Source organism: Balearica regulorum, chromosome 2 (genome assembly GCF_011004875.1).
Source record: "Balearica regulorum gibbericeps isolate bBalReg1 chromosome 2, bBalReg1.pri, whole genome shotgun sequence".
Lineage (NCBI taxonomy): Eukaryota > Metazoa > Chordata > Aves > Gruiformes > Gruidae > Balearica > Balearica regulorum.
This window is the reverse complement of record NC_046185.1, coordinates 112,638,549-112,651,934: the sequence shown is the minus strand read 5'-3', so window position 1 is coordinate 112,651,934 and position 13,386 is coordinate 112,638,549. Positions and strand designations below refer to the sequence as shown.

Here is a 13,386-nt window from a genome sequence, read left to right as displayed (position 1 = left end):
AGCACCAGCAGACATGCTGCTAGATGAACTCCCTTCCATCGCGTTGCTCCCTGTCAGCCTGTAAGTCTGCTGCTCGTGGCTTAGGGAACTGATGTTTTTGCTCCTCGGCCTCTTGCCTGGCACTTTGTGCGCTGCAGAGCAGCACCGCAGCCCTCTCTGGCTTATCCCAGTGGTATTTCAGAGCAGCTGGTCTGCCAGGACTGCTGCTGAAGGGTCCCAGCACGGAAGTGCTGCAGGCAAGAACTGTGCTTAGAGACCCCAGCCGCAGTGCAAGCTCCCCTGAGAAAGCCCAGCATCCCTGCTTGCAACCCGCTGTGATAACCTCTGGCCCTGGCACATGACACAAAACAACCGTCATGCCATCCTGCAAGTTGGCACGTCAGGTGCATGCAGTGTTGTATAACCCAGTGCTTAAGATCTCAAACTGCAAAAGTCAGAGATACTTTAAAGAAACCTTTCTACTTTGTTACAAAACGGCAAGTGTGTAGCTTACTGCCACAGTTTGTCTTGGTGTAGCTATATGACATGAAATGAAACTTGGGGGAAGAAAGTAACTTCTGTGCAAGGAATTTTCATCCTGTTCACAATAGATAACACTCTGTATTAATTGTGTGCTTGTATCTGTGCAGCTGCCAGAGCCTGGTTCTTCAATGCCAAATGAAATTGGGCAAACTAAAAGAACATACCTAAATTTTTATGAAGCCTTGCAACCTCTTTAAGAGTAGTACCACACACTCTGTGCAGAAAGGGGTCTTACCCCAGGAGCATAAAGAAGCATCACTGGTACCTCACATGCATGTTATTTCAGTGAGTCTGCTCACAAGAGTGAAGTTGTGTACTTAGACCTTTACAGTGTCAAGCCAAATACTTACTGCAGCATGCTCTTCTGCACCGCACCAGGGACAGTGAAAGTAGAAGCGCAAGTTTCCTTCAAATGAAACTCCAAAAGGAATCCTGAACTGCATAGTCTTCTCTTGCTCATCAACTGGTTTTATACTCTGTATCTATTTTACAAGCATTTCCTGTTGTTGGTTTTTTTTTTTTTTTTTTTTGCTTAGGTTAACAAAGTGTAGGAATGTGTTACTACCCTCTGCTGTTTTGGGCAGCCCTGTCTGTGTTCAGCTTTTCAAAAGATTCAAAGGATGCTGTTGTACACATGCACCTCTCGTACTTCTCTGCAGAGAGCATGTAGGCTGCTGCAGCCATGCAGAAGGGGCTTGCATTTGTCCCCTGACCAGTGTTCCACAGTAATCTTATCCAAAAGCCAAATGCAGAGTTAGGACATATTTCAGCAGTGAACCAAGAGAGCAGCATCAGAACAGGAAAATTTTCATCGATAACAGATCATGTGTTCAGCTAGCTAAGGAGGATGAAAGAAAAAGATATTATATCTATAAGTCTAAGTAAGCCTGTGGGTGTGTATTAAGGACTTAACTCAATTTGAAAAATGCTGCCCAAATTTGTTTCTACTGTGAGTAAAGTGTTTCTAAGCCTCAGATGAGCCATTATATTTATCCAGCATGACATTTGTTAAAATATTTTTGAATGAAGAGTCTGTATGGAGCATACATAATAAGATAGCTTTTGTGAGCATGTTTGTATTCCTGATAGATGAGAATGGCTCATTTGGAGCCCTCCCAATTTTACGGCGTTTAGGAGGTGTGCTAGATCCCAGATGAAAACCCACAAGAAAATGTAATTAGTGGAACAAAATTTAGTGCATATGCCCCACGGCTAGTTTTTACATTGCGGCAGCTTTGCTGTTAATTTTTCTTCTTCTTCGAAGTACTGAAAACGCGATTATCAAGTTAGGGACCTAATCACATAACAAAATCAAGTATTATGTTCCAGTGCTTCCAGATTTTTTTTCCCTCCTTAATATTTTTAAAGGGACCCAATTCTCTTTTCATTAAAAACCTAAAAAACCAGGCTCATAAACTTTGACCTTGGATTGTAATCTGGCAGGACCCAGCTAATAGAAATGCTACCACTGAAATAAAATGGTTGACTTTCTTGAGTAGAGATTTGTAGTATCTGGCTACTGGTTCACTAAGTTTCAGGCCAAAGCAAATTTTACAGCCAAGTTATAAATAATTGAAAAATGGAGAGCATAATGGAAATGCTGACACAACCTTAACCATAGAGGCATAAGCAGCACAGTGTTATAATCTGGCAGTGCTGTTTTGACAGTGATTATACGATAATGCAATCCAGGCCTGGAGCACTTTTAGCTAAATGTATCAATATGAACCTAATTTACTTAGACCTTCATGTAGTCATTCACATTAAAAATCTCTAGAACTCTGATGTATAGATCAAGACAGTTTCTTTCTCCCTGATTTATACCAAATAGGTATATGTTAAAGTGCACAATAAATAGACAGGGTATTAAATTGCTGAGGCGGTGTTTCTTCAGACTTTTCTTCAGACCACCATTTACTAAACAATATCATAAGAGCTATATATCCTTTGGAGTGTTAATATGTAACCAGAACAAACAGAGGACGTAGGAAAGGTAGAGAAAAGTTAGATATATAAGCAAGAAAAAGTGAGTTATTGATTTTATTGACTGGTCTGTTAACTTCTGACATTGCAATAAAGCCTTATTTATTTGTATACAGAAGACTCAATTACATAGATACATATCATTTTAACAACTGGGTTATTTACAGGAGAATTGCAGCTTCATAAATAATACAGACCTGCATTTCTCAAGCTGATGTTTATCCATTGTTACCATTTAGGGAGTCCTAGTGTCCACAAATGCTCTTCAGAGGAAAGTCATTAGAATAACATTAAGTGGAAACAGTGCTATTATAACAATACACATGCGAAGTACTTTAACAGATACAAGTGGTGTGCTTCACAATGACTGAAATAAAACCTACTGCATCCTGTTTTCTGTATACAGCTGTCTTATGAATGTCAATCATACATATTGTGGTAAAGAGATGGATTTTCCCTGGATGCTCTTTAAATACCTTTTTAACTGAGAAGATAGTAAGTATAGATATGAGTATTTTTTGTTTTGTTTTAGTGTTTAATCTAAGCTGAGTTTTGAACTCTGATATCTCTTGCTGAGTTAAATCTACTTAATGTGCTGTTATCTATGTAATCAACAGGTCCTACAGAATAAAAAGGGGAGCAGTCTGTGAGACGGTTAATGGAATGACTTGGTTGTGACCAGAATCTCACTTGGGACTATATAGTTGGTAGCAAGAAAATACGGTTTCCTCCAGTAGCCGTCATGTGGAGAGAGTTAAGGAGAGGCAAAGTGAGAGTAGGAGCTTTTTGTGCGGATATGAGGATGCAAGGAAGGCATGAAGCAGCTTTCTCTCAAAGACAACACCCAGAGCTGAGTGCAGATTCCTTCAACGTGGAGGAAAGGCAACTCTAGAACTCGATTACGCAGGCATTGTACTGTGTGTAACACAGGTGTTTGCCCTAAAGATAGGGTACTATCAGATGATAACAAGTCTGTGACTGGAGGAAGCTGTATACTGGCTCTACCTGCCGATGCAACCACTCTAATTGACATGCCTCTTTGGTGCAGGACTTCTCTAAGCTCTGAGGGTCTAACACTGCTCTCTGTGTGTGAGATGAAAAGAACTGGTGAAGGTCTCACAGGAATTCAGTGACAGTTGGGCATTGAACCTAAATTGTGCTTGTGCCAAATTAGCTCCTGATCTTTCTTTCATTTATGGCAGCCATAAGGAACGGATGGTGAAAGTGTTGGCTATTTCAAACCAACCCTGACTGGTTTTTTTTTGCATATCCTCGAAGTCCAGGATGCTAAAAGAAGGTACTAAGACAACAACAGCAATCCACTTCTGGAAAGCACATCAGGTGTGCTGAGCTGTTTGTTGGCTGCTGAAGGATCTGACTTGCAGGAAAGGTAGGCTTACGGTTCTCTTTGCTCCGTTCCACTGTGGCCAGGCACAAGCCAGCTTCTGCCTAGAAGAAACACAGCTGTGTTAGTGACGTACGGCGTGCATGTACAGAGCACCATGTGAGCACAGCTTCCACACCAAGGACTGGCTTATGTCAGTTCATTGGGAGTATGCACAAAGGAGTTCAAATCTGTTTGTCTGGACCTCTACACATTGTCTTATTGTAAATGTAGTTAGATTCTTCTAAAGGGTTGTATGGGTCAAAATCAGATGACGCAGGTCTTACAGAAATACAGAATGGTTAAAAAATGTTTTCTTTAAAAGCGTTTTTAGAAGGAATCAGTGATTCCTTTTTGTCTAACTCCAAATTATGTTTAGTAGGCATGTACACATAGTCTGAGACCTGACATAATCCTTAAAATAAATAATATGACAAATGGAAGCTGATGCTGGTTTTGTGGTGTTGTGTAATGGAGTTAGAATAATGACAGGACAATAATATAATAGAATTCTGCAAAGCCCTCACTCTACTTGACTTTAAGTGGAAGTAAAATCTTAGAAATGAGAGGACAATAAAATAATGCTTTGTAAAAAGGATAAAAGAATAATGTTACCTAAGTCTATTAGTGACATAACACACTATGGATGCACTTAAATTAATAGCATCTTTTACCAGTAGATATTTTTCAATTACTGTAATGCTGAAAAAATAAACAGAGCAATAATATAAAAATGAAAGGGATGTAGGAAACTAATTTGTTTAAAAATATGCATCTATATATAGAGAAGCGTACGTATATATATGAACACAAGCATTCTCATGGATGAGGAACAGTTCTATATTCCGTATAATTTAATCCCATTAGGATGTATCGCAGTGCCCTCTCCACTCTTTGAAGCAAGTTACCTGCCAGTTGCTATTTTGGCAAAGCTAAGTTGTGTGGCTTCTTTTTGCTTTTTTTTTCCTTCCTGCACAGCATGTTGTTACAAAGAGGTCTTGCCATGACAAGGCGTTACTAACCAGGAGATCTTTCATGTAATATGACTGTCCTGGGATATACGCCTGTTATGTGTAAAGCTTTTTTAACCTGTGCTGTATTCTTAATCCTTTCCTAGAGAACTAATCTAACACGTGAAATCCGGTGGGAGTTTGACTGACATAAAGGCAAGATCAACATATTACAGGAACAGCGTCCAAATGTTTGTAAACCACTTGGTTCTTTATTTCCCCGCAGATCTGTTTTAGGGTATTTTTAGTGTGTGAGAGAGCCATCTTAATGGTTGCTGCGGACTGTTTCACTATCATTGCCTCATAAATAGCTGCTTAAATTCAGGAGGCAGACAGGATGATAATGCTGACTACTAGTTCTTTAGGTCTTTTTTTTATTTATTTTTAGCTTTTGGCCTACAGGGAAGGGAGGGAACAGAAGCGTGGGGGGGGGGAACCAAAAGCCCTTGCTGTGTGTTGTAAACTTGGTTTAGCAATAGTCAGGCTTGACATAACCTGCAAGGCCTGGCCAGCAGACTGAATGCTTTTTAAAATCAGATAAATAAAAAGTATTTGGGAACTCCTGGTGAAAGCTCCTTGTAAATAGTCACGACAATTGATTTCAGACAATAATAAAGAGACAAAAGTTAATTCCATTCGGGATTTACAAGATCTAGAGGCATGCGTACCAATGAGTTTTTGCAGCTCCCAGCCAACACTTCCATTTGAAATAATGATTCACCCTGTTGAGCCATGTCATGAGAACTTACTGCAGATATCAAACAGCACAGGCTGCTTTTGAAGGGGGAAGGCTGTTGAATTTTTGTAGCTAGGAATTTCTGAAGGTATATGTGCAGCTAAATAGGTTTATAATGTAGACTTACCAGTTTTGTGATTTAGTCTGATCTAGGAGCATGATCTCCTGCATACAGAGTTGCTGCCACTGTTAAAGTTTCCTCCTGGATCTCAACTGGACTCCTACAGTATGCTGCTCTGTGGGGTGGCTCTTTCAAGAGTCTCAATAAAGTCTGAAGAGCTGAACAACCTGTAATGAGACACTTGATGGAGCTGCCCCACAGGGCTGTGTAAAGACCACAGCAGAGAGTGTGAAATTGTTAAAGACACCACAGGGCTGAAACCAGACAGTGAACTTGGTAGCAAGAGTGATAAACCACTGTTGCTTGACCATACTTGCTGGTCATGATGCTCCAGTAGGAGTTTACATATATTGTGGAGTGCATTTTGCTGAACACTGGCTCTGCTGAAGATGTTAAGCGCCAGGTGCTTTTACTGGGTCTAATTGAACGCTTCCTCCCTCAACTGCGTATTCCCCACTCACCGAACCACATGATTTGAATTTCTAAACAGGCTCTTGTAGGACTGGCTAGGTTCATCCCTTCTCTACCTTACAGGTTTTTTTTTCAGTCCCTACAAGGTGTCAAAGCTGCGAGTTAAATTTCTATCATCACCTACCTGTGCCCTATCCTTTGTAAATAAGTCTATCAAAGTAATGTCTAAAAAGCAAAAGATATCAGCCATGCTAACCTTTTCTTCCCCCAGAAGCCTGAATTATTATGCACCAGGAGGCTGACCACAGGTATTGCCTGGCTTTCAGTAGCCTGTAGTGCCAGTAGTCAAGCCCATAATATGGAAATTGTACAACGTTCCCCAGGCAGACAGCAATGTATATTCTTATAAGAATAATATACATCTGCCTTATTTTGGGGGAGGATACAGGAATCAGATTGGGAGGATGAGCATCAGGAAGTTGGGCTTTTGATGGAAAGTTTGCCCTCTGCCCTGTCAGGAAGAAAAACGCATGCATAGATAAATGTAAAAATCATAATGAAATGTTAGTTAGCTGTAGAAAGATGGCAAACTGTAGCGGTTGTTCCAAAATAGATGTTCTTTGATGTGCGTACTCTTTGGCATTTAGTGAGCTTCCAGGGATGGAAAGAAAGGGAAGTTTAATTTAGAGAAGCCTCCTGCCCTTCTTAGCTAGGGATCAGCTACCCAACATGAAATAATAATGCATTCAACTGTCCATCTTCTGGTAAGTAACCTTTATCATCATTGCATTCACCAGCACTAACAGCAAACAGTGAGTATGAAATGTTGTGTGAATTCAGGGAAAACTGATAGGATCTTTGTGACCTTAATGTGATTATATTTGGGCTAATGCATACAGTATAAAAGAAACTAGAACTCTCAATATAAGGGTCCAATTCATAAAAAATGTATGTACCATTAACAAGGGATTTTTATGCACTATACTTAGGGGGTGAAGAAAAGTAGAATGAGTCTATTTTGAATAAAGAACATACTTTTGCAATTATATCCCTTCACCTTTTCTGCAGTAGCAACACTTCTTTTCTCACATGAAGTATCTGAAGTGGAAGAATATTCATATAGGCACCAATAAGAAAAAAAATTCAGTTAAGGAAAAGAGAAGACAAGACAATGAGAGAGGACTAAAAATAAAGATGGGAAAGAAGAAAATTTAAGGCAGTTGGGAGAGCTGTTTTTTTGTGTTATCTGTGATTTTTGTGCCTTGGTATGGTAGGTTTTTTTGCTTGGTGGTAAATACAACTGGTGATTGCCCAGGAGAAGTTCTCTGTAATGTGAATCACTTTAATAGCTATATTTTCATTATAAATAGTCATGGAGTTTTAATGTTATCAGTCCTGATCCAGAAAGATGCAGGTGCGTAAATACAAGCCAAGCTCTATGCATACAGGTAATGAGCACAGTGATTTTGGCTACCTTTATGTGTCTTGCGGGAGAAGATCCTTTAGGAGAAAATATCCCCAGGGACCAGGCAAAGGCGAGATTTTGTGCTCTGCTGGCAGAATGATTTTGAGCTCTGCAGTGATTTTGGTAGCTTTGCAGCAGCAATTGTGTGGCAGTTTCAGATAAGTATAAAACTGTGGGGTTTTACTTACTTAAGTACTGAATGACAGAGGCAGTAAAGCAAATCTGCTCTATTCATTCTGCTGTCTAATTCAATCCATTTTGTATGCAGGATTTTTAGCTTTTCTGTACAGGATATTGCATTGACATATATGTCAATATGGTAGATCAATATGGCATTTCCGTATCACACCACAAACATTTTCAAAGGTAAACTAGAAGGTTTTTGTACGTAGGGAAGAATTGAGAGACAAGTTATGTAAGTTGAGACAATCTGATGTTGTGGAAGATAAGCACAGTACTTGTATGTTGTGCTAAAATGATCAAACGGTAAAATAATTACATCAACGTAGCAACATTGTTAGGTTTCAGAGTTAACAGGTGCTGGTGGTAATTCTGCACACACACAGATCTCTACTTGTTTGGTTTTCTTTGTGAGGCTGAAATCACTGCCTAAAAATAAAACCTTAGAATCAGAAGTAAAGGTCAGCAGGAAAAGGTGAATTGCTTAACAATCTGCAGGATAACCTCATACTTAGAGAAATTTTATACAGTCCAGATGAGTGAATTGTATGGCACATCGTGGTCATGGACTGGAAGAAGAAAACTATGACTACTTAAATATGAGAAGTCCAAGCTTAAATTCATACCTTTCAGTAGGTGATTCATTATTCTCATTTAATTTCTGAGCTTGATTTTCTTTGCTGAGGTAACAGGAATACCTTCTCTGATAACCGTAGGATAATACTGATGTAAAACGAATTCAGCATAAAATCTCAATTTTCTCTGCTGCAAGTATTGTAAAATTTAGATGTGTTTGTGAAATTCTGTGTAGCAATCTGATTAGTAAGGTTTTACGATGAGGTGATTTAGAAAGACTTCGTACCTACACATCCAACCTATGAGGCTGCAGGAAAATGAACACAGTGAAATTAAGAGCTACAATATGGTGCTTTGTGGCAGAATGAGGATTGTTTGGAGGGAATGTTATGTTTTTTCGTTTATCAGCTGCATCGTTTCCTTTCAGCTATTAAATTTTGTTTAGCAAGATTGCTCCTGGTATAATTGCTGACAATTAAGGGTTCATTTAATGAAGAACTGAGTTACTTTAATCAGATATGATGGACTTTCACCATACCCAATAATTTGAATATTACCAGTCAGTCTGTTAAATTTCTTTTAAAAAGTTTTATCTTTTTTCTCCTGATAATAGGGCTTATGATTTAAATGCAGGTATATTACATGCTCAGACTGTGAGTTTATTAGTTTTAAAAATGTGAGACTATTTTTTCTCACAAGCAGTATTTTCTCTTCAATGATTGCATTCTTAAAGCTGTATCTTTAATGTGAGTTGGCTCAACCAGTAAGAAAACAGTCTACTCCTGATTTCTTATTGTTACAGTTACTGAGAGATAAATACAAGTAATTTAATGTCACATTGTGGAACTGTATCTAAGGATTTTAATATGAACTGTTGCTTAAAATGCTGTGTTCTTTTATTAATGTTGATTCATTTAAAATATTTGCTTAAATGGGCGACTCAGAAGGATTTACGTATTCTTTTGATTACTGAAAAATCTAGTATTATTAAATTTGATCCTGATTGTTTTTCAAAGCATTGAGTACTGAAGAGAGGTGGCCCAGCATCTCCCTGGTTCTGATACAAATGTGAGACCCATTGAATTCATTCTTGTGTGAATGAATTCTGAGGAAGTTATTTATGTCCAGATCATCTGCTGAGGTTAGTCCTATGCTGTGGTTTGAGCATTGGCTCTGAGTGAGGTTTGGTGCAGAGTTTGAGAGGAGACGCCAGTGAGTATCATGCCTGCGAGCAGGCACGAGCACCCATCTGCAGAGGAACCAGGAGGTCCAGGACCGAGCTGGATCCGCATGTTTAATGCGCTCCATCATATATCCTGTAATGCTTTTCAGTATAGCCACATGTGCCAGTCAGCTGCAGGTTCCCTGCAAGCGTTGGACATCACGGGTGGCGAGGGCTGCTGGGATGGGCAGGGCATCTGAGTGCAGGGTGCTGGGACACACCTGCAGGTTCACCTTGCCAGAGCTGCAGGTAGCCCTGGAGCAGCCAAGGAGTCACTGAGCCATTTTGTTTTTTCACCTATGCTTTCCTAAACAGTGTAACTACAGCTGTGGAGGTCTAGGGGCCTAAATGGTGCTGATTTGAGAATCCGGATCAGAGTCCCTCTGTCTATTAGTTGCTCATTTATAAAGTGGGGATTAGAGCGTTCCCTCCTCATGGGACACTGGGAGATAAAGACATTTAGAACTGAATTACCTGTTGTGTTGCTGAAGATGTGTGAGAAACAAAAAGGAAGCAAACTGTGGAAAGCCTGTTTATAACTAGTGTGCTTACAGTTGTAATTTTGTATGAGGCTCGGAGGCTTTGGGGTGTGGAATTTTTTTTCCTTCTGATGTTTCTCTTGTGGTTTTCTCATTTTTAAACCAGGTATTGTTCAACAAGGTTTTTCGCTTGGTTTGGGGGATTTTTTTTTTCCCTCTTCTTTTTGTTAAGGAGGGAAGAAGGTTGCCTTTGTTTTACTTAGCTTTATTTTAAACAGTATTTTATTTTAAGAGGGTTATTTTACAATGTTTACAGTGCACTTCAATTTTTTTTTTTATTGTGTCATGCCCTTCCAGCCCCTTGGTGGGATGAGAGGTGAGTGTATGTATTATATAATTTATAATTAATTTATGATGAATCACATATGATGAATACTGCTTATTAAATATTAAAGCCTTGTCTACAGTCATGGCCATACCATGGCAGTAGCACTCCTGTCTGTTCATATGGTACTACTGAGCAAACTCACTGACTTAGGCTGTGATGGCAGCGCTCACTTGTAAGAGAAGTCTTAGCTTCCTGTCTAGTCAAATGGTGTTAGGGAGAATTACTTCTTTTTCCAGAGTAGGTGCCCTGTTACTTCCTTCTCCCTGCCCCTTGTGCACTAGCAATCGGAGTTGTAACGAGAGTACAATCTTTCCAAAGCGTAATTGAGAGCAGAGAAGGTGCTGGTGTAGCTCCCCAGCTCCATAGGGGCTGCTATGACTTCTGGTTCCTTGCCACCGTACCCCTTGCTGATAGAAAGCTGAGCAGTGCTGATGGGTAGCCTAACAGGAGGTAATGGCCTAGATCTGGACAAGTGGAAAATCTAGGCTAGATTTTTGACAGGCCATTTTTATTACTGAGGACTGGAATTTGGACAGGGGAATAAGTTACCTGTAGAGGTCATTCCAGCATATGGAACTAATGAACTCTCAAAGGTGGTAAAACAGAGGGGAAAAACAATGCAGGGGATTGTGCACTGCCAGTTTAGGGCAATGGTCTTAATGAAGGTATTTTCAAATTAGTAGCAATGAGTCTGAATCAGAAACAGTAGCTGTCACATAGAGCTTTCCCAACTCCTCAGATCCTCTGAAATCGAAGGAATCCTCCCAGTCAACATTATAAGACAGAAGAGTAGCCTTCTACCAGTGTTTTGTGCTCTGCTTTGCCTTCCTGGGAGCTTTGACCTATGTGTCTCGCTGGACAGCATACAGCAAGGAACAAATGCTGTCACTGTGTGTGATGCAACAGAACTTAACCCTGAAATCCTCACTTTGCTCTACTTACTGCCAGCCCAGGGGGCAGGTTTTCCTGTGCGTTTTGAAAAAAATCTTGACTCTTGAGTAGCTGTTACAGCAGCAGGTAGATTAGAAGGGGCACGAGAGGAAATGTGAGAATTTCTATGCGAGAATACGGAGTGCATAATTTCATATAGGGTGCAAGGCCAAATTCATGCACGTGAAAGTGTGTGCTGTTTTGCTGAGATGCCTGCATCATATGGAAAGTGAGCTAGAAGCAGCAGGCAGGGTATTTGAGCACTGAAATAAAAAAAATACATCATCTGCGATGAGTGACCTCACAAAAGGAATGTAGTCCTAAGTGATTCCAATTAGTGCAATGCAAAAGGAAAGGAATGTAATTAATTTTGGCTTTATGGTTCTGTATAACGCACTTGTACTACATACAGCTTGTGAGATGAAATATTGCAAAATCCTTAGGGTACAGATAACAGAAAACAGTGGTTCTTAGGATAGCTTCACTGTGGAAAAAAATAATACTAAAGCACAGGCATATTTCTTCAGAACTTCTTATATATTTCTGAGAGCTCAAGCTGTAGTAATTGCAATAAAATCTAATTCTAGTGAGTATTTGACTCTAGTTTTGTTCTCCCAAAGCTTTCATAGGACAATTTAATGATGTGACAGATTATCAGGAGCTTGTTTTAATATTAATTAAATCACACACAAAGAGAAAATTCTCAGCCCTTAAAATTACATAAACAAAATTGACTTACAAGATTTGATCTTAATGGGGAGTGATACATTCATTGGTATTGAGCCTTTGATCTAATATCACTTGATACGTACAGCTGTGATGAGAAGATTAAAAAAGCCCCGTAACAATACATGGAAATTACCAAAAGTAAAATTGTGTTTAGTAACATAGCACTTTATTTTGTATAGGAGGAACTCATACTGAAGAAAACGTATCTTTGGTCTTAAGGATGGCAGCAGCACTAGGTTTGTAATGTGTTTGAAAGAAAGAGTTTTTACTGAATCTCACGTATCTAGTTATATTTCTTTCTTTTCAGGTAACTTGGACGAGTAAATTGCACATGAAAAATTCAGTGGCAGGGTTTCTTTTTGCATGTTATTAGGCAATAGTTGGAGTCCTCACCGATTATAGTAGGTCAACTTATTCTCATTATTAAATGACAGTGGTCACTAAAATGCCAAACATAGTTTTATAGAATTCACTTTCATAAAATGTCAGCAAGTCTGTATGTTTTTATTCGTTCCAAATCAGATATTTCAATAGACTCTTTGTAAGTATTCACAAAGCAATGTCCATTTCTGATTTTTTGAGACCAAACACAAATATTACAAATTAATCAGATTTTTCAGATTTCTGCATAATAACTCTGCACATTTATTGTTTAATCCTATTCTAAAATGCTGTTATGATTGACACCTTGCTATAGAGATAGAAGTCAATTGAATAATATGTAGCAGTCAATTTTATTTGTACCTTAATGTGCTGAAGTATTTTTTTTTTTTTCCACATCTCCATTATTTATAAGTCTGTCCCCTTGGAGAATATATAGAAGAATTCGTTTTAAATGAGCTGATAATATTCTCTTTAAAATTTATAAGTATGACAGAATCATATCCTTTTTCCTTACCACGCCAAGGTGTGCCAATAAACTGGTTCTGAATTACCTTGCACTTGCTATTCATAGGACAAACATTGGAAAAGAGCATCTCATTAAGGTTTACTTAGAATGGAATTTAAACTGCTCATCAGAAAAAACTAACAAAATGGGAGCTATCTACCAACCAGGAAACCTGATGCTGTTGCTAGTGTTTTCTTTTTAAGAGGCCACAGTACTCTTGCAGCTACTTTTGATACTTGCTGTCATTCTTTCAGCTTCGAAGATAGATGTGGGCCTGATCGTGTCATCAGCACTAAAAAATTTTGTGAATCGATGTGAGTCCTTCACATGGAGGAAATGGAGGATTGGGACGTAGTTTTGA

At 39.1% G+C, this 13,386-nt stretch overlaps 1 protein-coding gene across 2 annotated transcripts in view; it reads left to right on the top strand.

Moving 5' to 3' along the window:
* POU6F2 (POU class 6 homeobox 2) overlaps window positions 1-13,386 on the top strand; it is a 278,294-nt gene that overhangs the window by 82,427 nt on the left and 182,481 nt on the right. The gene's annotated exons all lie outside the window — the stretch shown is intronic.